Source organism: Lissotriton helveticus, chromosome 7, assembly GCF_964261635.1.
Source record: "Lissotriton helveticus chromosome 7, aLisHel1.1, whole genome shotgun sequence".
Classification (NCBI taxonomy): Eukaryota; Metazoa; Chordata; class Amphibia; order Caudata; family Salamandridae; genus Lissotriton; species Lissotriton helveticus.
The window spans coordinates 1,120,536,553-1,120,563,391 of record NC_136068.1 but is presented as its reverse complement, the minus strand read 5'-3'; the positions used below and the strand labels follow the sequence as shown (position 1 = coordinate 1,120,563,391).

Sequence of the window (26,839 nt, the reverse complement as noted above, 5' to 3'; positions counted from 1 at the left end):
GGCCCTTTCTTGTCCACTGAATCCGTGGGTAGAATCACAGCTCTGGTTGTATATGTTTCAGCCGGTAAAATAGCTCAGTAGCATACTGCACCTGTTGTAGATGCCTGTAAACAACATGACAGGCCACCAGGGCCGGCTTTAGCGCTGCGGTGGTGCCCGGTGCGACAATAATTTTTGGTGCCCCCACTGCGCAGGACCGCCTCCTCGGAATCTCTCACTACCACCGGGCAAAAGTACCCCTCATCGCTCCAATCATAAGCTAATGATAAACACAGAGCCACCCTCCTGAGATTGGCAACCCATCCACGCCAGACTAGCAGTTGCGGGCACCGGGCAATCCCCCGGTGGGCGACAAAGGTGGGGGCTGGTTTTGGGCCCCTGGGGGCCGTTTTTGTTTCAGGGCCTCTTTTGCAGCATAATTGCAAAATCGACCCTGTAAACAAAATCGGCCGAAAACCGGCCCTGGCAAAGAGCTCGTGATAGAGTGATCTGTCCATGAAACCCTAAATAAGGTCTTAAACAGCTCGCCAAGGTGGTTCGAATGGCCCTTTGGAAGCAACATGACCCTGCACTGTTTTTACTTGGACTTTTACTAGAATTCTACCATCGACGAAAGGGGGCCTCGGAGCACTTTAGAGCGAGTACATATAAGTGGGTGCAGTAAACAGCATTACATTCCCAGTGCGGAACCAGTCAATCTTCCCGCAGCCACGAATGCTGCAGAAGACCACCGCCAGATATGGATAGTAAAGCTTTGAGAGATCAAGACTCCCCAGAGTCTGGGTGGAGAGGAAGGCTGGTTAAGATGTCTGAACAGGAAGCACACAGGATAAACTGAAGTAGGCAGTCATGGGGACATCTTTCTTCTTTTGTGGCACTGCGCATGGGTCAATGAGCACATATCGTTAAGCCCAAACAAAAGATCTTGTCTCTTGAAGAAAAAAAATAGTAAATGAGACACAGCCCAGATAATAGAAAGTAAGATAAGACTGAGTTTGTATCCGAAGTCATAGGCCAAAATACAAAGTTAAAACTGCACAATCTGAAATAAAGGAAAGGTGCTGCAGAAAGTTTTAATTTTCTTAATTACATGTGCAAATTGCAGATTTAGGGTTGAGGTCTTGTGCTTTGGTTCACGGGTTAGTTGGTGTTACTGGTCCGCGGTTTGTTTCAGTGGAACGCTGGTCACATGAAACAATGAGCCAATGATATCATAGGAGACTTCAGCACCGTGGAGAGCTCTGATACTTTGAAGAGTGTTGAAAATCCTTAACCCTACAGTCGAGTAGAGTGTCAAGTGTATGTTCAATACAAGATGGCTGAGAATATAATTATCTCAGTTTCAGATGGCAGAGCTGAAATATTTTAGTTTCCTCGAGGACTTGGATCCTTCCAAAATCTTTTCAGTTGGGGTTAGGTATCACCATGAGCTACTGCAGCCAATTTCTCATGATCTACAGGTCGTGGTCAAATTCCTCTTAAACAGGTTTACTATCATAAGGGGCAAGCTTATCACTGCAATTATCAGACCTGAAAAATAATAACTTGTACAGTTTTTGTAGCACTGGTCACAATAAAACAATTCCGACATTTAGTGGGAGGGCATAATCTACTCCCTGAAGGTTTGGGATGCGGGGAATCTCGTGTTATATGTGTTCTGCTGCATAGGTGCTAACCATTGATGAGCACTGGCCTCAGGTTCGGGGAACCCACCTTTCAGCATAAAAGAGGTGCAGCTTCTTCCATTTAAAAGTCAAGGGCTACAGTCAGAAGCAGAGTTCAGGATCAGGAGTTGGCCGGTTGCTGGAGCTCTGTAGATCCCAGCAGGGCACCTCTAGTCTTTGGTGGGGGCATTTTTTCCCACCACCCAGAACTAAGGAAGATGAGTTTCCTGGTAACACCACAATGGATGGAATTAAGGGGTGTGAAGGGGTGTGAAGGGATGCTCCAAGACAGGGTCCTTGTAGAGTGGTATACTAAAGTGTGCTCTTTAGGTTGAGTCACCATTCCTGATGCGAGCGGTCCTGTATTTAGTCATCACTTAGATTGTCCTTCTCCATTGTCTCTTATGAGGGGTCTTTGGAGTGTCTCTAGGTCATCTGGACAGTTTCTCTTGGCTCTCCGTGGGCAGCATGCGAAATGAGTAGAAGCCCTTCCAGTTCCGTTCTCAGCCTGCTGAACAGTGACAAGGCTCATGGCAAGAATTACCAAGAATTACACCAACATGCTGGTTTGGTGTAAGCTTAATTGGAGATAATCAGGGGGTTAAAGCAAGCTAAATAAATACAGGATAATTGCCAGTTTCAATACACCACTTCATTTTGGTAGTTTATCTTGCTTGTAAACACTCTTGGTTTCTTCCTTCATGTGGGAACGTTTCCAAAGACTATAACGTTTGGACGACTACATAAGGCCTAACCCCGCCTCCACAATGTCAAAAGACTGTACTCCATCAATAGAGAACTCTTTACCTCTCAACAAAAATCCCTGCCTGTCCATCATCTGGTTCAACCCCTCTCAAGTGACCATAAGACAACTTCATAAAAGCACTTAAAATAAATGAATATGCCATTGTTTTAGGACTGTTTTTAGGATGTTCAGATCCTGTATCATCCAGGTGATAATACATTAAGCAATAAAATAACCTAAAGAAGGCCAGCTCTGCAAACTAATTTACCTGAAGACATTGCCTCTCAGGTGTCTGACGGAGACCAGGCGAGCGGTTACGTGTCACACAGCAATAGGGGCCCTGTGGAACTGCAGATGAGCAGGGTGCTTACAAGAGTTCAGTGTAGTCCTCACAGTTACTAGACTTGCTTCCATGTCTGCAGTACTGGTGAAGACTTGGAGTCATCATTTATTTATTTTGAAAGTTTTATAGAGTGCGAACAAGATCCTGGCGGATATTAGAGCGCTATACAGTCAGTAAATGTTCCTTGTACAGCAAAAAAATAAGAGCGAATCAAAGCATATGTACAAGAATGTATTGTAAAAAGTAACATAGTAAGAAGTTTGGGCAGGCTGAGACAGAGGGAGTTAGCACAGTCCTGTCCGAAGGTGATGGTGGTCCCCTACTATTTCACCATCTTCACTAGAGGGGTGGTGATTCAGCGCATGCAGGTGGTAAGAGGTGCCTCATGCAGCCCCAAAGGAGGCATCAATGGTCATTGGGAACCTAGGAAAGCCCTGAAACATTGCACTTTGGAGCTGGGTGCTCTCAACTGGTACAAGAATAAACAGCTGTTGGAGTAAGAGCAGGTTGTTTTCTATTTCGAGTAGACAAATTCCCCGGAGTGACAGGAAGTGCACTGCTATCTAGGAGTCAATGGAAGCCAGGCAAATTACTATCGTAGCCCACTATAGATTCCACTCGCTTGTGACATGAAGGAAGGTGTGGGGTTGGACATCATCAACATGCGAAAGGAGCTGTAGATGAGGTTTGGACGCCCATGATGTCTGGTGATATCCTTGGTATAGTGATGGGTTTGAGAAAAGAGGTAAGGAGCAGTGAGTGTTTGGTTTTTACAGGGATGCAGATGTTTTTGGTGGGTCTGCCGCTGTTAAATGGCATTGCACATCTGGGTGAAGTTATGAATGAAAGAGAATGATAGAATTTCACAGAATTTTTGGTGTTCATTAGATGCCGTGTTTTAAAGAAAATGGCTAAACTGACACGTGTGTTCCTTGTTGGAGACATGCAGCGTGAAATGAGAGATTGCATCTCACCACCCTGTGACTCTGGCTGGCCAATCACACCACTTTTCCCACGCAATTGCGAAAGGAAGCCAGCTCCACCTTTATATTCTTTGTATTTTGGGCAGAAAGAAATGCAGTGTGTTGTAATATCATTAGATGAAGCGGATGCTCAACAGGTCAGGGCCATGAGAGGGCAGGCGACGCTGCACTCACCACATGTAAACCTAGCAAATGACATGTTACTGTCTCTGCCCAGCTCTCCTGGGCTTTCAAAAGCACCTGATGAAAAAGCATGAGTGGTGTCAGTCACGTGCCAGGGTGTGCCCTTTCCCAGCTCTGCCAGCCTTCCTGAAACACCTGATCAAAAGATGAAAGGGCTGGGGCGGCGTCAGACACCTCAGCCTGTGCCCCAGGCCTAGCCTTGCACAGTCACAATCTGTATTATTTTTACAAAGTGTCCCTATTTCGTATTTGTCCACTCCACCTCTTATAACTTCAGGTAAGCCAGAGAAGTGTACAAAACATTTAAAAAAACAAACTATAAAAGGAAACGGCATCACTATGAAACATCAACACAGAAAACAAGTAACAGTAAATGGGTTCACATTACATACATGTTTGGCCAGCGAGACCCTTTAAAAATTGCTCTATTGTGGAGCCTTAACTCGTTCAGGCATCCGGCTGACAAAGGAGACTCCTACAGAGGCAAGCTGCAGGGCTGATAGAACAACAACGAGGTTTCCCGCCTCCCCTCGATAGTAAGTGCCCTCTGCGACAAGCCTGTGTTTGTCACGGGCTGTGCCTTTATTTCAGAGGCCCTGGCTGCATGTGCGGGTTCAGTTTTTGTAACACTCGCCGCTCTTCACTGCCGGGTCTCTCCAGGCACAAACAGCGCCCTCAGGGACACTTAGTGGGAGACACTGGGACCCTCTTCAGCAGAGAATAGGGGGCTTGTTCGGATCATCTTTAATGGCCGGGCCAAGCAGGGCCAACAGGCCCCCCAACAGAAGGGTCTCTGTCCACCCTCACAATGGCAGCGATTCTTAAAGACTGCCTTCTCAATGGAGCAATTTTCTCCCCTCCAAAGACGTGTTTTTTTTTCTCTCTGAAAGAACAATCAGAGACGTAAGGAAAGGCGCCGCTATGTCTAAAAAAAAAAGAAAAAAAAAAGAAATGAACTAAAGAGAAAATAGGGCAGAAGCCAGTAAAGGGGCGCATGTGAGAAAAAGTGCTGGTGAAACTTGCTGCTGGAATGTTGAAATGCTTTCAAGAATTAATAATGAAACCTATACTTACTAATATATTACTTTTTTATATTAATTTTTATTTTGCTACATTTCTAAGTGAAACCTGTTAATGTTTATAAGGGCTAACTATTGTTATAAAGCAGGTTTCTAAGTTATACCCAATTGGGAAATAAAGGAATCGTGGCACTGAAATATAAAGTGTTTTCTGTAAGATAATACATTTTGGTAAAGTGAAAAGGCTTGAATAAGAGTTTAAGTCGAGTGGTTCTGCCGTTAAGAATTTAACCACTATACAACATCACCTCCTAAAGCAACTTTAATAACTGACTGCCAAAATAGTTTGTTGGGGCAGAAAATACTTTGTTATACAATTGTTCTCTAGGCCAAAATCAGAGAGTGGTTATCATAAATAAAACCTCATTAAGAGCAGTGGGATAGGTTGTAGGTCTCCTGTTCCTTAAACGACAAAAAGTTTTGTTAAAGATTTTGCAAACTTCCAAAAGTTCCAACAGTTGTAAAGTAGAAAGAAATGGCTGAAAAACAAAAAAAGAGTAGAGTTTAGAGGGCAAAAAATCTTTTGCAGCAATCTTTATCAACGGGAAAGGGGTGCTAGGTACAGAGATATTGCAACTTCACAAAATGCAAGCTTTGTGAAGTTCGCAAAACTAAGTGTAATTTAAAATATATATCAATAAAACTTAGCCAATGAGATTTTCGCCTGTTGGGATTTCCTTTTCCAGTACCTCACCAAAGTGCACATATACCGCAACTGACCTATCATGGTTCCATTTAAAACAGATTCAGTAGCCTAGTATGTGGCATGGCTAGCATTAATTCTACAACAGATTCAGTGGAAAACAGCCTATGAAGAGAACTCCGACTCCAACATCCAGTTTCCAAACCGAAAATAATATACTTTATAGACTTTTTATGTAGTGCACAGCATAGCACACAGCACGCACCCAACCCTCATTATGAGACGTCTTGTAGTGGGCCTGGTAATTCTGGCCCATGGAGATACCATTAACACTAAAACTGTATCTCAGAAGGTATTTGAGGGCAGGAGGGAAGCAGAAAAAATACCCAATTATGAATTAGATTCTGAGAGTCCCCTTTGGAATAGGGATTAGGAAAGGCGTTTGGATCTAAAACATCGAGTTAACCTAGCTCTTCATCATATCTTGCTAGAGTTTTGTCTTGGAATGTTGGCTGCTATGAGCAGCCAGAGTCCTTGAGAGAAGACGGCTAGGTCAGCGGGATTACCATATTAACCATAATCCTTTATGGGCCTGCTAACTCCTTTTACTGTGCCCACATGAGACTCTGAACAGTTCAGGAGGGCCTCAGTGGACCATAGAACAGTGAGGATTAGTCCAATTTGAACATTGACCCTACAGGTTTTAGGCTCAATATGATCCTGAGGAAAATACCCCAGATCAGCGGCACTCCAAGAATTGCAGGCGAGAATGTAAGTCAAACAGGTCACTCACCAAATCACTTTAGGCTCATGGAAACAACATATTTTTATCATCTAAATCCTTTCTGGGACCGTGTTCTTGGTTAAATTCATTTGCCCTAATTGACTGAGGTACCACCTCAGGATAAATTGCGAACGGAAAGGTAAGAAAAGGAAACATGGCACCCTAGAAAGATAATAAGATCTCATAAGTGAGAACAGCTGCTAAAGTACTCCAATGCCCATGTGTGCTGAGGGCCATGGCCACAAAATAACACCCCTGGTCGACTATGCTGAGCTTTCAGGTGGAAACCTTTCATCCTTATGTGCTCTGTGGACATCCAATATGTTGAAAGTGTTCACAATATGTTGAAAGTGTTCACACCTTATGACAAAGGCAGGAGCTTCGGTCAAACACCTACGATCTCAACCGGAGCACCAAGAGAATTGAGTGCCAAATCCTGACTCTCTCAGTTTGGAGAAGCACTTTCTATGAACTGGGAGTTTGACATCGTCCAGTTTCATCTAGCAAGAATCTTTGCTTTGAAATCAATGACCAATATTTACATTAGTCTCAGATCTCGAGTGTTTGTTCAACCAGCTTTTCCACCTGAAAGAAATGAAAATAAATCCTTCCCGGTCTTTCACTATTAGGCAAAATTGTTACCATCACCAACATGGCTGGATCTAGATTTGAATATTTAACCATCCTCCCAGATCTATGCACTTGCAGTGGGGGTGCGCTGCATACGTTACACACCCAAAAGAAGAGTCATTTGCATGACTTATAGAAAATGGTATTTAGTGCACACAGCTACAATATACTGACAGACAGTCATGCTCTACGTGTACTTTTGCAGGGTAGCCATATGGGAAGCAGTAGCATAACACTGTTCAAGGCGGATGCATGTTATAGTCATGGGCAAGATACATCTCTAAGCGGCTGACAGTGCTGGATGCTGTCTAAGGCTGTGGAGGTTGAGACTGCTCAGGGTGGTTTATGTTTTGTTGTGCAGCTGCTAGATTGTGAGGTCGGAAAGAATAAATTGTTCAGCAACTGTCCCGGTTTCTTGACAATGGAGGTGTTGCAGTAAGCAGTAGCGGCTGGCAAGGATCGGGGTTGCGAGACAGAAGGTAAAGATGAAAAAAAGAAAACTTAGCTCCACGCGTCGTCTCTCATCATCGTCCCTTCGCTCCAGCAAGAAGAGGAAGCAGCCAGGCTCCCCTGACCAATCAGATTGGTAGGAGCACTGTGGTTCGGCGCAGAGATGTGTAATGGGGGCCTGGGCATGTTCTCCATGCAGGCTGTAACGCAGCATGCAAAGTGCGCATTACTGTTCAGTCATGCGCACATTAGAGAGTGCCACCCCTCCTTCCCCTGCTCAAGAGCAGAGCAGCCCTGTCCGCCCCAGCAACAAATAAAATGATAATGTCCAGTTATTATCGTTTTATTTTTCCTTCATTTCCACTGCTAAAAGCAGTGGGGATATGCTCCTCCGCCTAAGTGGAGGAGCCGCCTCTGTAGTAAGGTCTGTGATGGAGGCAGACTGGCCAGAGAATATCCGTTAGGATTGCGATCACGTGACTGCGTTTCTTTCGAATATCAAGTTGGTGAGTGCTTGAAAGAGGGACTTTACTAGGTTCAAGGTGGGGTCACAGAGACCAATGAGAAGAGTGTTACCACGAATGAGCAGCCAGGAAATTGTATTTATTTATTTATTTAAAACATTCGTAGAGCGTACTGTCACCATACTGGTATCCTGGTGCTGAGCCGTTGTCGGCACAATAGAAAGAAACAATGTGGCTAAAAAGAATGCGAACATCTAAAGGTTACTTAGGGTAGAGCCAGGTTTCAGGGTCTCTCTGAAAAGCAGAAGATGAGGCAAGGATGCGAGGGAGGCAGAGAGCTGATTCCAGATCTGAAACAGGAATGTGACCAGGCAACGGAAGACAGAGGTTGGCATGGAAGGCTTTATTCTATGAAAAAGGTTTATTTGTAAGGTAACTTATTTTGATCGGCTCTTTACGAGCATAAGTTTCAGAAGACATCAGGGGATAGCAGCAGAGACGTTTTAAGGCATTGGCAAAGTGGGCTTTGGCCGAGGGCCCCATCCTTCCAGGGGGCCCCCTGATAGAGTCAGCTCTGTTCAGCAGAGTTTTTCCCTAATTGCCTTGAATCATTCATAACCAGATTCTTTTAAATACCGTATTACTTTAATTCATTTTTAATGCGGGTGGTGTCTATTGCAGACATTGAGAAATGCAGCATCCATAAGAAAGTTTTACATATGAGAAACGGAAGGGTGTCACAGAGAAGATTTGCCGTAATATTAGTGAGCTGCTGCTGTGTTACCATACTAAAAACACACATTACTGTCCCTGAATATCGATGTAAATACATTTAGAATTTGGAAAAGTGCACCTGTTCACTGTCAGTGACCTGGCCAAAGAGGCAATGAAAGAGCTGAAATTGGATCATAACTTCAAAGTTGTTCCTTGGAGGGGCCCCAAAAATACTTTTGACCCAGGACCCCAAAATCCTTTAAGATGTCTCTTCATAACAGTCCTGCACAGAAGCATTGCTCTGATTATTTTCTCCTAAACGGACATGATGAATCCCATGCATAAGAAGGCATAGATACCGCTTCCTCAGCCAGACATGTCCCATTGGCTTCTAAAGGTTACTGTGCTGCATGTCTAGACCGGTAAACCCTCTCTAGAAGCGCTTTGAGAGGGTCCATTCATGCACCGCCTGGCATGCGGGCACCGGGTCATCTAGCATAGACACTCGCAAGGCTCTGCCGCTAGGACTGGCATCGCATGAAGGGCAAATCCAGCAAGGGGGAGCCCAGCTAGGAATAGCGCCCAGGCTGTTATCCAGAAAGGGGCAGTCTTGGGGAAAATACCGCCTTTATATGAGGCCTCAATTACAGGAGGACCGCTTTACAAGTGCAGTACGTAGGCCCTCTCCTTGCTGAGCAGGTACATGGAAGAGAGAGTATTCAGGCTTACATACATAGTATATGTGTATGTGTTCATATGAGAGAGTCAGGGAAGGAGAGAATCAGAGCTTGCCTGCGTGTATCCCTTTCATTGAAGAACCTCGATATTCCTACTCAAAAGTAAATACAATTACACACACCACTCTTACCATTTATGGTCAAATATGTAACTTTAACAACCTAGGGCTCTGTTAAGGGCCAATGGAATTATGCAGCAATGGAGGATCAAATTATGTGGTTTACTGCATCGGATTCTGTGGCAGTATTATATTGCTATTTTGTCATCTCATCAGGTATTAATAAAGTATTGCTAAAAGTTTAATCTTATTAGTACCAGCTTAAGACCTGAATCTAGCTGCCACCTTCTGAAAGGTGACCTGTACACTTTTTCAATCAGTGTACCACTGCACCGGGTGCTTTTAGTGACTTTTGATCTAGAAACAATTTGTTGATGCAATCTGCAACAAATGCAGTAGGTGGTGGATTATGTGGCAAGTACATATAATCCATAATTATTCGGAAAATGGTGTGGCAATGGCTCTGTTCATGGTCTTAAACACTTCATCAATTACATCCCTGGTGACATCACACATATATTAAGCAATGTAATTATTGATGAGCATTCACATCAGCCCCACCTAACCCCACTGTCCACTTTTCCCAATCTGGCCCCTACCCCCACACATTCAATTTATCACTCACTCACACTCAACAAGACTCTTACAGACTGTTATACAGGGCTTCTCACACAGCAACTAACTGAACTGGTCACTGGCTACCTCATCAATAAATCAATAAATCGGCATTTGTATAGTGCATCACAGTAACCCCTAGGGGTGCAACCTCTCAGTCAAAGAGTTAGCTCTTGAGATTCTTTCTGAATTTTGGCAAGGAGGGTGCTTTTCGAAGATGGAGTGGCAGACCGTTCCAGGTTTTAGCGGCAGTGTAGGAGAAGGAGTGGCCCCTGTTGCGGCTTTGACAGATGCAGGGGTGAGCACGGGCTAGGCAGAGGATCCCAGGTGTCTTGCAAGTCGATGGAAATTCAATCGATGGCTGATGTAGGTCGGTCCATGAATCTGTAGAGCTTTGTAGGCATGCATGAGGATCTTGAACAGGCATCTCTTCTGGATGGGGAACCAGTGGGGGGTATGGTCCTTTTGGAGAGGTCCAGGATGAGTCCTGCTGCCGCATTCTGTATGGTCCGAAGTCCTCTGAGGAGCTTGGTGGAGATGCCAGCTTAGACAGCGTTGCCATAGTCGAGGTGGCTGGTGATGAGGGACTGAGTGACGGTTTTTCTGGTGTATGTAGGGATCACTTGGAAAATTCTATGTGAAGGGTGTGAAAGCAAGATGAGGAGACTGTGTTGACTTGCCTTTTCGTGGTCAGTGCGCTGTCGAGGATGATGCCAAGGATGCACACATGGTCTGTCGGTGTGGGTGCTGGTCCAAGTTCTGTTGGCCACCAGCTATGTTTCCAAATGACAGTGTTGTTCCCGAAGATCAGTATTTCCATCTTGTCGGAGTTGAGCTTAAAGCAGTTGTCTCTCATCCAGTTGGCTACATTGGTCGTGGCGTTGCAGAAGTTAGTTCTGGCAGTGGCGGGTCTTTTTCAGAGCAAGAGGATAAGTTGAGTGGCGTCTGCATATGAAATTATGTTGAGGCACTGGGAACTGACGATGATAGAAAGGGCGGTCATGTAGGTGTTGTAGAAGGTGCGGCTGAGGGATGATCCTTCACATATGGTGTTAAGGGAGGTGTAGAGAGGCATCAGGATGCTCTGTGTGCATTCTGAAAGGAAGTAGGATATCCACTTGAGGGCGTTGTGTTGTGTGCCGATGTTGGAGAGTCTGTTGATGAGGGTGTGGTGGGAGACACTGTTGAACGCTGCCCAGAAGGTGAGGAGGATCAGGGCCATAGTCTCTTGCATTCAAGGAGGGTTCTGATGGTGGCAGCGGACAAAGCGATCTCGGTGCTGTGGTTTGCACAGAATCCTGATTGAGAGGTGTCAAGTAAGTGGTTTTGTTCCAGGTAGTAGGTGAGCTGTTGGTTGAAGGCCTTCTCAGATACTTTTGCCGGTTAAGTCAGGAGGGAGATTGGACAGTAATTTTTTAGTGCGCTGGGTTTGGTTGATGGACTTCTGCATGTTTCTAACTGTCCGGAAAGACTGCTGTGAAGATGGAGGTATTGATGAGGCTGGTTCGTTTTGGGCTGATGGAGTTGGTTCCTAGGTTGAAGACGCGGTGGGGGCAGAGGTCGGTGGGTGCCCCTGAGAGGATGGATTACATGAAGGCCGAGGTGGTCTGAGTAGTGAGCAGGGACCGGGTGGTGACCATTCAGCTGGTTGGCCAGGGCTGTTGAGATTGAGAGCAGTGGGTTGAGGGTCAAAGTTGTTGTAGATGGTGGCGATCGTGTGGTGGAAGTAGTCCGAGAGGGTGTCACAGATTTCTTGTGAGGGTTAATGGAATTCTAGGTGGCTGCTGGGTTGGAGAACTCTTTGACTATTTTGAAGAGTTCTTTTGTGTGGTTGGCTGCTGTGTTGGAGATGGGCTGCGATGGCTTCTCTCTTGGCTTCTTTGATGTGCCGGTGGTAGTTGCCGAGGGCTGTGTTGTGAATGGCTCGGTCGGCGGGGTTTTTTAAGGCGCGCCATAATTATTCGACTTGGTAGCAGTGGCGCTTGGTGATTCTGAGCTCTGGGGTGTACCCGCCCGCTCGTTTAGAGGTTTTGAAGGATTTAGCTGGTTTCATCGTTGCAACCCTGTTGGGGCATTCAGTGATCCAATCAGAAAAATCCTGGACAGCCTAGTGAGGTTTCAGGTGGTGCTGAGGGCCTGTGTCCACTGTGTTTCGGTTACTTTGCCCCAGTTGCGGTGAGAGGAGCTGTGGTGCCTGGTGATGGTGTGCTGAGTGTTGGAGATGGTGAAGTGGATGATGGCATGGTCGGTAAATGTGAGTTCTGCTGAATTGGAGATGAACATGGGGTTAAAGAGTATGTCCAGCTTTGTGTGAGGGTTTTGTGATGAGTGGGTGAGGCTGATGCTGTTCAGGTTCTCCAGGAGGAAGGTGGAGTTAGCATCATTGGGGTCGTCAACGTGGAAATTGAGGTCGCCGGCTAGGGGGGCGATGATGTTGGTGATGGCATTGCAGGAGGCCGGTTGGGGTCCCTGGTGTCTATACGAGGGGCCTGAACGTGGTCTTGGTGTCGCTCTGTAGTTAGAAGTTGAAGTCCAACCAGACATTTCTTGACTTACCCCTGTACTCACCTTCTCTCTCACCCACAACTACACTCAACTATACACTTAATCACTAATTTACATATTGAAATTGACAATCAGAGCAACATTTCTGTGATTGGCATCTCCCAAATCACTAAATTGCTCAAGGTTCTTGCTTACACCACTTACAGAAGCCTGTATTTTTACACTGTTAAGGTCCTCAAAGAATTAAATTCTGCAAAGCCTATTGGCTAACTTCAAACAGCTTCACAGATTGAAAACACATAACAGCATGCGCGTAAACTTTGGAATTCATCTATTGCTTATTTTTTGGGATGACATCATCAGTAGGATTTTTTTATCTTTGCAACAGCACTACATAGCCAGGTTCAACACCGCAGAGCTATCCCTCAGAATATATACAGTATATCTGCCAAGGCCTAGAAGATCAGAGTTATTTCGCAGCAGCCATTCTCCTGTGAATTGTGGGACCTCAGTTTCTTTATCAGATTATAATTTTGGAAATATCTCCCATAATGCATTATTAAATATGTAGTTATTATGTCTGCTGCATCATTGGCGTAATATGAAATTTCGCCCCTCTAGCTTTGCACAGTGCTTCCACGGGATGCTATGAGATCACAAAAGTCTGCATTCTCTTCCATACCTAATCCCTTTCTAGTGAGAGGTGGGAACAGTTAAAGTCGGTCAGACTTTTGTGGGTCGGCCACCTCACGGCGGCCCACCAACATAAAGTTGTTAATGGACCTGGCAGATAGTTTGCCCCGCAAAAGCTCCAACGTTCATGGCAGAAGCCATAAGGGGAAATAAAAATGTGCAAGTGGGTCCACCAATCCACCTCGGTATTGTGCACTTGTCATCACCTATGTTATTTCCGAAGACAGACCCACAAAGTAAATTTTCAGAAATATGACTATTGCCCCTCACTGCTGTTTTCTCCCTCCATGAAGAGGACATTACTAGACTTTTCAATCGTGGACCACCGCAATGGCATGGTGAACCCAGAAACAAGAGATTTTTGTGGGAATGATTTGGGAGGTGCATGGGGTCTACTGCCCAGGGCCAGCTTTAGCGCTGATAGCACCCGGTGCAGCAATCTTTTTCGGCATCCCACCATTTGACCTCCTCCACAGATTCCCTCAATATAACCAGGCAAAAGTTTACCTCATCTCTCCACTGACACTCTCTCAAATACATTTAATGTGTTTTAAAGCGCTGGTAGAGGATGGCTTTACTAACCCACTCAGCTTTCCACATAAAATACAGCTCTGTTCTTTGCAACAGGCTTATCATCCCTCTGTGCCACTTTATGGTGAGTCAAAGCTGCCACTAGACAAACCTCCATTCTCTCTCTCTAGCAGGAACATTCAATCCAAAAGCTATCTTCCCAATTTTATTGCTGCCTGTAAGCTGGACGCACAAGGCGCTCTGCAGCAGAGGCTTTTAAATCGCAAGTTATTGCTAAACACAGCACCCCGCCCAGCGCCCAGTGCAGCTGCACCAGTCACACCGCCCTAAAGAAGGCCCTGCGACTGCCGATGGCTGTGAGGGCCGCAGCTCTACCATTGACAAGATCACACTAAGGGAGGCCCGGGAATCAAGAGGAGAGCAGGCAGGACACCCGGCAGCTATTGGCACCATGTGACATGAATGAATTTGGTACGGCTCCCTACATTCATTGAGCCACCCAATCACTCGGAGGCACAGCCCACTAGGAATTCTCGCTATTTTTTCGCACACCAGCCAAGGCAATAAAACAGCTGCTAACTTTTCGCCTCGGGCATTTTGGATTCTGGTAGTTATGCTTTTCCCCTTTTACTTATGAGTGTCTGGTTCCAGCAAGTGTTGCTAATTAAAGGATATAACAGGGTTTGCTGAAGGTCACTGCAGTGGGCCATTTATCAGCTACACAATAACTATTTTCAATGCAACAGACAACCCAGGTTGAGTATCTGAGAGGCCAGATCCCACCTTACACCCACATGGCTTTCAATGTCTTTCTTTAAAATTGTTTAAAAAAAATTAACAACTTAAAGCAAGCATTTTCTGCCACATGAGGCTTTCAGGGTGAATAGTGCGCTGTATACATCCCTGATTGATTGATTGAGCAAGAGTTAATTCAACAGGCTCCATACTTTGAGAAGCCTGTAGATATGGGAAGGAGTCAATCAGTTGATCTCTTTCAGCACAGAACAGCAAATGTACTAAATCCTCACTGATTTAGGGTTTCAGAGCCACAGTCTTGATGCCTTCTAAAGCTCTGCACATTCTCACATCTCATTATTTTGTGGAACCAGGTGACCTTCCAGCGCCCATTGCATTCTGGGCTTCATTCGGATTGTCCTGTATGTTTGCCCTGATTACATGTGGGCAGGAAGCAGATGTGGTCTTTGCTATACTCGGTAAATACCATTACCCCGAGGTGAGGGATTTACTGGGTGTGGTAAATACCTCATATTCCAAATATTTTCCTTGGACGGAGGCATTCTATGCATAATCTGTGCTTAAACCGCACAATTATATATGTTTTCCTTTTTCCAGGCCATTTGTCCTCCAAACACTTCGGGAGGTACCTGCCAAAATATGTCAGGGGAAAATAGCAGGGGTGTGATAATTATACACTGCACAGAATCCATATCCTTGTGCAAACTTGTGCGTGTGCGGGATCGGAGTGTAAGGCAAAGCTTGCAAGCAGGGCCTTTGGTGCAGTACTACTGCCCCGGGTACAGACCAACACCAGAAAGTATTACCGTGCCTCGAACGAAGGAGACGGCACTACTAATGCACACTCTTCTCCATTCTCAGGTCTGAAACGTGGAATATTTGTGCTTCTCTCTGCCACATATCACCCCAAGTTTCACCTCTTGTTTGCACCCTGAGCACGACTGCCGTGGGACTCATGGCCTTTACTCCATTCCTCAAGAATGCCTTCTGTGGAGTGTAAATCAAGTATCCCACTTCTCATAATGGGATGAGGGGAAGACACCTAGAGGGCAAACGCCCAGATAAAGGCCTGGCCTTTAGAGTATGGCCACAGAAAAAACATACCACGGTGCCATTTTTGGATAAGTACTTCTTTTGTCATTGGTCAGCTATGTAGGGGTGACATTCATGGGAGCAGAAAACTTTAGCAGCCCCCTGCACAATGCTCAGCAGTGGCCAGCACACCTTAGCAGCCCCCTGCACAGTGCTGTGCAGTGGACAGCACACCTTAGCAGCCCCCTGCACAGTGCTGTGCAGTTGACAGCACACCTTAGCAGCCCCCCTGCAGAGTGCTCAGCAGTGGCCAGCACACCTTAGCAGCCCCCCTGGACAGTGCTCAGCAGTGAACAATATACCTTAGCTGTCCCCTGCTTCGTGCTCAGCAGTAAACAATACACCTTAGCAGCCCCCTGCACCATGCTCTGCAGTGAACAATATACCTTAGCAGTCCCCTGCACAGTGCTAGGCAGCAGACAGCACAACTTAGCAGCCCTATGCACAATGCTCAGCAGTGGCCAGCACACCTTAGCAGCCCCCTGCACAGTGCTGTGCAGTAGACAGCACACCTTAACAGCCCCCTGCACAGTGCTGCGCAGTGGACAGCACACCTTAGCAGCCCCCTGCACAGTGATGCGCAGTGGACAGCACACCGTAGCAGCCCCCTGCACAGTGCTGCGCAGTGGACAGCACACCTTAGCAGCCCCCCTGGACAGTGCTCAGCAGTGAACAATATACCTTAGCAGTCCCCTGCTTCGTGCTCAGCAGTAAACAATACACCTTAGCAGCCCCCTGCACCACGCTCAGCAGTGAACAATATACCTTAGCAGTCCCCTGCACAGTGCTAGGCAGCAGACAGCACACCTTAGCAGCCCCCTTGCACAGTGCTCAGGTGTTGGCAGTACACTACAAACCATCACATAGACATAATGCAGCAGAACGGCTAAGTCAGAAAGACATCCGCCAGAATGCTCATTGTGCAGTTCACAGGGCCTCGATCTGGCAGGACGTGCTGTTTTGGTGTGTTGGGGTGGTGTGGCCACACTGGGACACAAGAAGGAAGGCGCCTCGCTCTCTTCCCCCCGAGCATTCGTGTCCGCCCCATGCCATGTGGACACCATGTGTGCAGCTGAAGAGTTCCCTTCCCAGGGTACTTCAGTCCAAGTGGTTCAGTTCAGGCAAACCAAGACCACCAGCCTCAGTTAGTGGAATGAGCGAGTAGCAGGCCTAGCTAAGGTGACTAAATATGGAGGCACAAAACAGCATGTCATAGTGTTGGGACGCGCAGTTGTTGTGTGAAGATTAACTGGGGCACTCCTGGGGGCATCTGAGCTCGAGCAGAGCATGGGTGGCAGTTCAAGTAGTCATTTCAGGCCCCTGTTTTCTTCTATCATCTTTCTAGCATAAGGGACTTACCACTACATCAAGTAGAACTGTGCATGCAGCCCGAATCTAAAGTAACAGTAGCAAGGGGCGCATCCGCTCACAGCAGGAACAGGAAGAGGGACAGATCTAAAGCTGAAGAGAAGTTACATTGAGTGATTCTCAGAAAAAACACTAGATGACCCCCAAATGGAGTATCAGCAGGCATCCGATACTTCGGGAGAGTGAAGGCCAAAAGGTCAGTTTCAGTACCCCGAGTGTCTTTCAAGGGCAGCATGCCCTTCATGTTTTAAACCTGCATTAGTCCGGTAAGCCCTCACATCACTATAGTCATAATAGTCAATCTTGGCTTGTCGTGCCCACCCCTGGTATAACTATAAAGAAAATAATGGTTGCCTTAGTGCCAGGTAAAGTCAGATAGTATTTCATTTAGCTCAATAATGAGCACATCACTTCTGGTGACAATAATAACATTTCTTTACATCAAATATTTCGATAAATTTCTCAGTCGCCCCATATAATATCCAATTGTTTCCTAAAAAAACATTTCTAGGTTTATCTTAATGCTTTTTTACTTAAGCAGCTGTCGCTCATCCCGTCACAAAGTGCAAAGTTTAAGATGCATATGTGCAAACGTCAAACAACTCGAAGCGTTTTAGGTACGGTTGAAGCACAAATTTGCAGTGTCCATTAATCCACCGTGAGGTAGTTATTGGAATAGAAAATTCGGCCACACTCTTTCTGGGCCTCCTAAAGTCTGTGAAAAAGCATAAATCCATGTGCTCCTTAGGGCTTCCAAATCGAACTCCTCACTGGATATAGTGTTGACAAGTTTTGGTCTATAATTTAGGCCTCATCAGGGCAAAGTATACACAGGACCATGAAAGATATTCCTTTACACATTTTGACAAACTCCTTGTAGTCAATGCCACAAGGCTCTTGTTGCGTTCCTCTCGGTTTACACCAGCCAAGGCTTCCAGTGGTTGCCACGATTAATGGGTCAGAATTTGAAAAAAGGCACTGCGTGTGCAGATGCATTTATTATGCACCACGTGGAGCCGCAAGGTGTTTAAGAGGCCCAGGTATTCATGCCATGCAGCAGGACCACTGGCATAAAACATCCATTTTTGGCATACCATGAGCATGCATGGCATTAGGAAACGCCCATTCCTGACAGTATAGTTAATGGTATAATGACGCCCATCCATGGATATTATTTTTATATACATCTGTCCATCCAGGCACAGTGGTAGTAATCCCTTGTGTATATATGGCTCAGTGAGTTAAACGCATGCGGATAACCTCTCAGTGATCTGCACATTGGTATTCTGATTACCTATAAATTGGACAACAATAACAGCTATTATTTATAACCTTCAGAAGAGTGGTATGACGCTCTATACGACATAATAGCATTATAATAATTGGCTTTCTGAAATGTATAAGTGATACATGGGCATGTAAGGAAAAGTCTTCACTTGGCAGTAGTACATGCTTCTGTCTGAACTGAGCAGTAAAACTGCCTTATGAACTTACAAGATTTGTCTAACTTTGCTACCAAAAGCCTGAGATTGTGTAATCTGAAAAACAGTGTTCCTCTACCCTACTTTCAAAGTAGAGTCTCATACAACACGTATGACTGAGCATCTCCTTGAAAGGTTATAATAGAAAACGAAAGGAGGTGGAACGTGTAAGTAAAGAAAGGTGCTTCATACCTTTAGGAAAATTAAAGGCTGCGTCAATAGTATGCCCAGATTATTTCAACTTTCCGGAATATATATGGCTTTTTCGTCAGTTATGAGGATAGTAGCGCTGATAATGTACCAAGGTGCAATGCTGTTCGAAGTATTTTGTTTGGGATAAACCTACAACACTCTTTGGGTAGGTGTGAATTATTTGTATAACTACAATTAAGAAAAAAGCATTTTCAGTCCCTTTCAGAACGTGTGATGTTTTAGACAATGTATGTGCACAATCTGCTGTAAAAAGAACACTTATTGTATCTATTGTCTTCAAATGTTTTCCCATGAATTCCTCAGGCAGAAGTCTGACTCACTTGCTTTGCTTGCACGCTCTCTGCAATTTGAGGTAGGTGTTTATGTCTCATCTCTTTTAAAGTTCACCCGCCACCAGTGGTGAATTTGGCAGTGTCGATGGCTCAGTAGTGGAAGTGCTGTGCCTGGTGCAGGTCACAATAGATGTGCATTATGAGATATATTAGGTTGTCAGTGCATGCAGCAAGATAGAAATCAGAGCACTGCGAGTGCTCCATGGATGTCCCAGCAGTGAGGTAGCAGTGCCCGGTGAGCAAGCATGAACTTCACTAAAGTAAATTAAGCGATTTCCAACCTGTGCAGGACACATATTGTTTTTCTACATTTGTGATAAGATGTATTCTCCATGTATGCTACCTCTTGCATCGTTGGTAGGTTGACCAGATGTCTAAGAATTGCTGGGACAGTCTCAGTTTTCAACAACTGTCCCGGCAAATTTCAGTTTATTTAGCACACATCCCTGTAATATCAAAACTTTGCAAATCAACCTGGAGTGTTGTTGGTCAATGCGGTCACAGAGTTTCTGGAGACTTGCCGGATCGGTGTAAAGTAAAATATGATATGGGTCCTTTATTCCATAAATGTCCAAAATACAACATGGGCCGTATGTATCTCTATCATCGCACTAAGCAAGCATTTGTGAATTACTAACCTCTAAAATACAAATCGTTCTGTGAACAGTGTTAGGGCTGTATCCCTTGAGATGGGGATTCCCACAGATCGTTTAAGAGGTACATTAGCTTTCCGAACTACCATCATCCAATGCAGGTGGGCTCATATCCTGAGTCATTGAACTCAGTTATCCTGCTAGGAAGTTGCACCAGTCCTCGCCAAATGAAACCAGATTTGGCCACCACATGAGCAAAGTCACAGGCCATCCATCTCAGCTATCATATCCAAAACGAATGCATTGCAGCTGAAACCAACTGAACTATGTCATTTACCAACAAAGTATTCTAACTGACCATCAATTGAGGAATAACATTGGTGACCAGCTTTTGAATCCAACAAGCCAAAAACATAGCAAGACCACTGACCACTAACTAAGCAATATTTTGGCCACCGACTGAGGTATCCTAATGTACCATGCTCCTGCTAAGCACCCCGACAACCAACAGAGTGGGCTCGGTGGTCTTCAGCCTGGCTAGCTCATTGGCCACCATTGAGTTGTTCAAGACACGACAAAATGATCTATTACATTCATCACCAACTGATTACCAGTAATAATTATAAATAGGGCTCCCGGTTTTATGGTGTTTATTTTTTTTAACATTTCTGTCTGTATTTATCCATTTTTTTTGGCCATTTTATCTGTATATATCCATATTTATTTTGTGTTTTGCAAGAAAATGAAGTTGTAAAACTGTACATTTCTATATTTACCTAACTGATCGACGCACACTCATACTTTGATGCCTGTCGTGTTTTAGCTATTTAAGCTGCCAAATTTTATATAAAAAATTATTTACTGATAAATATATTAGCATTATACCACATATGCATGGCCACATATGTCGTTATTTTAAGAAATGTCATCCGGTTTTTTTCATTTCCCATGCTGTCAGCTGTTAGGCTATAATTCACGAAAGACAGCACAGAGGTTCACTTAAAGAAGTGCCCTTTTCTGTATTTATCCACATTAAAAAATAAATGCAGACAGAAAATATATGTTTTTCTGTCTGTATTTATCTGAAATAATCTATAAAAACGGAAAACAGGGAGCCTTAATTATAAACTGAGAATATGCCGCCACCCACCAAATGAGCTGATCTACTGACACCCGTTACTCTATCCCACCAATTACCAGTGACACTTTTCCACCGATCACACACTGACCAATTCCACTAGCAACCAATTAAATGATTAGCTACTGTATGTGCCATCCCGTTGGCAATAAATGGTGCTATCTCGTTAGCTGTAAACTGTGGTTTCCACCTGCATGTATGCTAATCCAAGTGACCCCGAATGAAACACCCTAAAGGCTAACAGCTGAATTGTTTCATAAACACAGCATGAGCTATTACAACAAACATTAACTGTGCTATCCCGCGAACCACTATTTGAGCACAATCAGTGGCCACCAACAAAATAATCTATTGGCCACCACTATAGCTACGTCATAGCTATTGGCCTCCAACTTGACTGCCCTGACGACCACAAACTGAGCTATATAACTATACGCTGAGATAGCCCACTACGGTCAAAACAGCAATCTGACTTGCCAGCAATAAAGCTACCCCACGAGGCAACAGCTCTGTTATGTTGGTCTAAATTGCCAAGCTATTTAAAAGACAGCCAACTGATATATTTCTGGTCAAAAATTCAACTATTCAACTCTTGCCACCAACAAAAACAAGTGGCTCCTCTTGAACGGTCCAAAGCCAGCTAATTGAGCTATCAAGCTAGACACAATTAACTCCCTCATTAGCAACCTAGTGAACCTTCCACTGACCACCAAGGAAGTTATCACACTAGCCATCAATAAAGCCCTCCTACTGTTCATCAAAGAAATGATCCCATTTGTTACTCACTGGCCACCAAGTTACCCTACTTGCCTTCAGCTGTTGCATTGCCTGAGCTACCCAACTGGTAACTAGCTGATCTATCCATCTAGCCGTCACCCAAGCTATCCATTTAGTCAAAGTTAGATTGCTGAGTTGATAAACCAGTCAGGATCACCCGTAATGTTGAAATAGGTATAATTTATTGTAGCCTGGGATGGTGCAGTGAGCTAAAAAACGGTGATGGATCAAGCCCTGATCTTTGGACTGGGTAAGAGTGGTCTGCTTAATTCAGGCACTCTGTTCATCACCACCCCCTTTTCTGAATCATTTTGTCCACCATAAGCGTGGAAGGGTATACTCAGATGTGAGTCCCTTGCTCATTGCACCATCAGGATTCAAGCAAGCCGGGCCGACGACGCCTGAAATGGCAGAAACCGGTAATAAAATCCCGGAAGCTTGTTTCCTTCCCAGTATAAGAATTGGCTCGGTAGTTTGGTTTGCCCTGTTCCCATTATGCACTGGGACAGGAACAGACTAATTTGCATATAGCCAAGTTCTGAGCTGGGATGGTGCAGTGAGCTAAAAAACGGTGATGGATCAAGCCCTGATCTTTGGACTGGGTTAGAGTGGTCTGCTTAATTCAGGCACTCTGTTCATCACCACCCCCTTGCCTGTCTAAGCGTGACATTCCCTGAGCCAGCCTCAATGTTAACGTACTCCAATGGAACACCCGCACTTTAGCAGTCCCCGAGAGGACACATGCAACTAAACGTTCTACAACAAGACTTAAAGTCATAATATATCCCCTTCTTTCATTATTCAAAAAGAGAAATTTGTGTGAAACAGCTTCAAACCGAAACAAAGTTATTAGAATGGAAGTAGATTTGTTTACCCAGCAGCATAATCCTTCAAGTACACTGGTGGTCTCTGCTACATTAATTCCACCTTCTCCACCAATATAGCTTTCTCACTCTTTCCACTTGATCACCACAACCAGGCACTCTCTCAACAACATCACCCCTCCTGGAATATCTCCTCAATCCATTTTCACCCTTCAGCATGTATCCATTGTCGCCACCTTCTTTACTGCTCCCCTCGCACTCCTTTTGTTACTGAGCCACACTGTGACGGTTCCAGTTGTTACTGTTTTCCAACACCACACACCATTCATGGACCTCCTTCACTTTTACCACTCCTCGGAACTTGGTAAGTACGCTTCTCACACGACACCTTGAAAAAGGTTTCATTTATTACAGCCTGCCTACGCCGGGCATTGCCTGGTAACGGACTCCAGTGGAACCCCCACGCTTCAGCGGTCCCCAGGAGAACACATGGTACATAACATCCTACAACATGACTTAAAGTCATAACAAGTCCCTACTGCCCACCTCCACGTTTTCTCCATGGCCACCAAATGACCTATCTTAATGACCACCCACTGAGGTACCAGTGTCGATTACTTTAACTACTTCAGGGGCTACTACCTGGCCTCCCGATGTCCGCCAGATTAATTCTACTGCTGGCCATGAACATTTTTACCCTGTTGGCGCCAACTGTATTATCTTACTGGTCACCAAGCAACCCTAGTCGCGCGATATTAACTAATGTACCTCACTGTACACCAACCATTACCCCACCAACCACTTTGGCCTGAGTTTTGTACTGGCACTTCAATGGGCTATCCCATTGGCCATCAAACGAGCTACTATTTTGTCCATCAAGTAAACCACTGCACTGGCTGTAAAAGAAAAAATTCTACTGGGCAACCTCCGTGCCATGCCAGAAGCCAGTACGGAGTGATGCCTGTTGTCATGAATTGAGCCATCCCCATTTTCACCAACTGACCGCTTCCCCACTCACATCATTTGCTATTTCCCACGCCCATCAGTGGATCAGTCCTGTGGTCAACCAACTGAGATTGTGCGCTGCCACTATTTTGGACATTCCAACTGCCCACCTCACTTGGCTGTTCCTCTGGGCTCCAAATAAACTTCCCACCACACCATGATGTCGCATTGGGCAGTGGGTTCCAAGGGCCGCACGTGTCTAAGATCACAAGGCGCAGCAGTGCCTCCCTCATTCCTCCCCTCATTCCTCCCCTCCATTACATCACTTTGATTTCACTTGTCATAGGCTCGTTGTGTCTTTGTCATGGTGCTGCCCTGGAGCAGAAGCAGCTTTTCCACTCCACCTGCAGCCCACCAGTTGCACGCTGGACAGAGCGCGCTGTGCCCCCTTTCCTCCCTTGTAAGCCTAAATCCATCAACAGCATATTTCCAATTAGCGCTAGCAACAACTGGTGAACAACATCACTTTTGACAAACAGAGCGTTTCCTCACCACTAAAAAGAAAAAAGCCTGTGCACCTGTTCCGACACCACCAGGAATTTACAAGAAGCGCCTGGATGTGGTTTGGTTTGCAACGTGACACTTTATACGTTCCCGCGGAGCACGCTGCCCACACAAGGCCTGGCAGCTAGGGCCCGAGTCGTGCCTGCGAAAACGACAGCAATGTTCACTTAATACAGCCATTCACCACATGAGAGGCGAATTTTTTTTAATTCCTTGAAAAGGCAGAAGCTGCCTGTGGGTTAATGTCCACCTGTCTGACCTCTGCCGGGTACAAGCGGCACTTACCTAATTAGAGGAATTGGCGCTCCCAGAATTGCAAATCCAAACGGCCGTGAACAGCATTCCGCGAAGACACGAGAGCAAATCCACAATTCCAAAATCGGGCAAAAAATCCACATAATCCCAGAATCAGCCATCAAGCGCTCCAAAAGAGGCGCACACTCCCACTCGTGTAAATCCACCAAGGCAGAGGGTGTATTCGAACACCCAAAAAGTCTTTTGATTTTGTTATCGCTGTAGGTGATGTCCAGAAAACAAGCAAACTAATTCTCAACCAACAAAGAAATGAGAATAAAAGATGTTTGAAGAAGTTCAACTGGTCTCCAATAACTGGCAAGTGTCCTCCGGAGGCGCGAGTCCAGGGCCAGATGCCGGCAAGCCATGGACATCCCATGGTACTCATTGGTCTGACTGAGGCACCCGTGGTCCGTTTCAGGCGCACTTTGGTCCGTTTCTGTAAACCTGTTGTCAGTTTCACACACATCCTGGGAAGTTTCAGACAAGTGTTACATTCCAGAGAAACCCTTTTCATTTTTATAGCACTATTAATGAACAACTTTATACAATTCCTTCTCATTTTCAAACAATTCACTGCCAGTTTCAGATTATTTCCTCTCTTTGTTAAACAGCCCAGGACAGTCACAGGCAAACCCTGGCGAGTTACATAAAAAGCACGTTCTTCCGGACAAGCCCTTCTCCTTGCAGGTACATTCTCGTCATGTTCTTGCAATTTCGGGTCAGTCTCAGACAATGCCCGGTCGGTGCAGCCCGCTCGGCCACTTATAGAAGCATTCCACTCAGGTCCAGACAACCCCTGCTCCATCCCAGGTAAGCTGTGGTCATTTTCCAACGCGGAGAGCCACATTCCTGGGTGCCCACTCAGATCCCAACCTTGACCACACTTCTAGTGAGGCACCCTGCCGAAAGCAATATGAACCAAAATCTCAAAAAAGACCAAAAACATGTTGTGAACAACTACGTACCCAAGAGCTTTAAAACAAGCGCCAAAAAAACATGCTGGTGGAAAAATGAAAAAATAACCCCTTGACCAAATCCACAGTCAATATTCCGCATTCTTCAAGTACTCCAAGAACAACACATCCAAGTGCAAAAAGAAAAGATAGGAGTCAAACACATCTGCTGCCGGTGCATCCAGCTGAGGAGCCCTGCAACGCAGGGGCTTTGACGGGAGGCAGCCCTCTGTAGCAGGTATGTCTCAGCCAGCCTGGCTGTCCTGTCCGGTGGTTCCCTAAACTCTCACGGGCAAAGGGCTGAAGCCGAAGCAGCTGCTTTACAGGGTGAGGCTCGAAGCATCCTGTACCGGACACATCCCCAGGAACCCGCGCTGCTCTGGTTCCACATCCAAGTCTGCCGCTCGCGCTCTGCACATCCTTCTCCGGCGCTGTCCCGAGGCTCTGTGAAGCAGCACACGGCCGCAGAGCCAGCCTCGCAGCGCTTCCGCTTCACCAGAAATGCCAAACGCGCAGCTCGCATTCCGAGCTCCAGGCTCACGCTGGGGTGCAGCAGCGCCACCTACCGGCACGGCACTGAACCGAAAGACGGGAAGAGAAAGGCATAATCAGGACACGTCCAAAACTAAAGAGAACAGGAAAGTTTTTTTTTTTTCTGTGGTTAGATAGCTCATTGTGTATGCGCGCCTGTTGTAGAGAGCTGCGTGCAGTCTTCCGGTTCGTATAGGTTGGGACCAAGGTATGGGAATAACGAATATTCGACTTATTTTCTTAGCGACATTTACAGAGCAACGTTCTACCATTCAGAACAGCAACGCGGATGCGTGGCTACACGACAGAGGGTTACAGGACACGTGGGAATGTTCTCAGAGTAAGTTCTTGAGTAGGTCACGTTAAAATCAGTGATAAGGAGAGAAAATACAGGGTCACAACATAGTACAGCTATGACGAGTTGCTTCTTGGTCTGTTCACCTCTCTGTAGGTGATAGACTCAGTTTAATTCAATCAGGGAATTGTCAAGCGCGCTGAGGCCCGGACTGACCGTATGCGGGCACCGGGCAATCCCCCGGTGCGCCGCACGGGTGGGGGCCGGTTTTGGGCCCCTGGGGGGCAGATTTTGTTACAGGGCCGTTTTTGCAGCATAGCTGCAAAATCGGCCCTGTAACAAAATCGGCCGAAAACCGGCCCCCGCAAAGAGCTTGGCGGCACCTCCAACCCCCCACAGGGAGGAGGGGGGCCGGCCGAGCCCTTTGCCAGGGCGGTTTTGGTTCCCAGTCCGGCCCTGAGCGTGCTACTCACCCGTGAGGGTCTCAAGGCGCTGGGGGGGGGGGGGGAGCGGTGCGTCTGATGTTGATTGGTAGCTCGTTCCAGGTCTTGGTTGTGATGTAGGAGAAGGCTCTTCCACCCTTTCAGGCTCTGCAATTGCGCGGGGTTTTGGCGAGGTCGGAGGATCAGAGGTTTCTCTTGGGTACGTGGAAGGAGATTCTCTCGTTGAGGTATTGGGGTCTGGTGTTGTTGAGGCATTTGTAGGCATGTGTAAGTGTCTTGAAGGTTACTCTCTTTTCACAAGTGTTGGGTGATGTGTTCTTGTCGAGGGATGCAGAGGAAGAGTCTGGCTGCGGTGTTCTGTATGGTCTGAAATTTGCGGAGCAGAGACTTGTTGATTCTGGTGTAGAGGGTGTTT

The 26,839-nt window shown here is 45.9% G+C and overlaps 1 long non-coding RNA gene across 1 annotated transcript in view; it reads right to left on the bottom strand.

Annotated features, from left to right (window-relative positions):
- Positions 1-25,603, bottom strand: part of LOC144767267 (uncharacterized) — a 431,540-nt gene extending 405,937 nt beyond the window's left edge. Inside the window, exon 1 of the long non-coding RNA XR_013598127.1 lies at positions 24,191-25,603. This is a non-coding gene — a long non-coding RNA (uncharacterized LOC144767267). The remainder of the gene's footprint in view (positions 1-24,190) is intronic.
- Positions 25,604-26,839: the final 1,236 nt, after the last annotated feature.